This window comes from Sinocyclocheilus grahami, unplaced genomic scaffold (assembly GCF_001515645.1).
Source record: "Sinocyclocheilus grahami isolate Dianchi unplaced genomic scaffold, SAMN03320097.WGS_v1.1 scaffold5620.1, whole genome shotgun sequence".
Lineage (NCBI taxonomy): Eukaryota > Metazoa > Chordata > Actinopteri > Cypriniformes > Cyprinidae > Sinocyclocheilus > Sinocyclocheilus grahami.
This window is the reverse complement of record NW_015510262.1, coordinates 1-680: the sequence shown is the minus strand read 5'-3', so window position 1 is coordinate 680 and position 680 is coordinate 1.

Here is a 680-nt window from a genome sequence, read left to right as displayed (position 1 = left end):
TAATTCACGAGATCAATACATCCTTTATTAGACCGCTTTGTCGAGTTAAATGCATCCTTACGGAGGTGTCGAAATGCTGAATCAATTCATTCACTTCCAACAGCGCTTAATGGGATCAGCGTCATAGAGGGCAGAGCGTCACGTTATTTAAAGGGGAAGTTAACGCGTTAACAAGTAGCTGCATTGGTTACTTTTATGCCACTGATAAAGCTTTTATATGTAGTTTGGGGTAACAAAGGGGTTTTATAGGTTTGACTGAAATAATAATGCAATAACTGACACTTTAAATCAATTTTTCAAGAAACAACAACAAAAAAATGTAACAAAAAACAGATAAAGACAAAAAAGTAGCCATTGATAATATCTAACCAGTGTTTCCCAACCGGGGTGCCGTCTGTCGAGAGCAGGGGTGCTGTGTAAAAAATAATTTTTTTATATTTTTAAATTGCTAAAATGTTCAAAAAGCATCTATTATATAATATCCATTTCTGATGTCGCTAATAATTAAGCCGAAAGTTCGGCTGCCGAAAATTAGTTGTCCGCTCAGGATTCACTTTCACGTGGTGAGACCTGTTTTTATACAGTCTATGGGTGTGACGCTCTGTGTATTATCCCGCTCTATGCGTGTATGTGCGCCACTCAGTCGCTCACGGCCCATGTGAGTGCTCCACTCGTATACC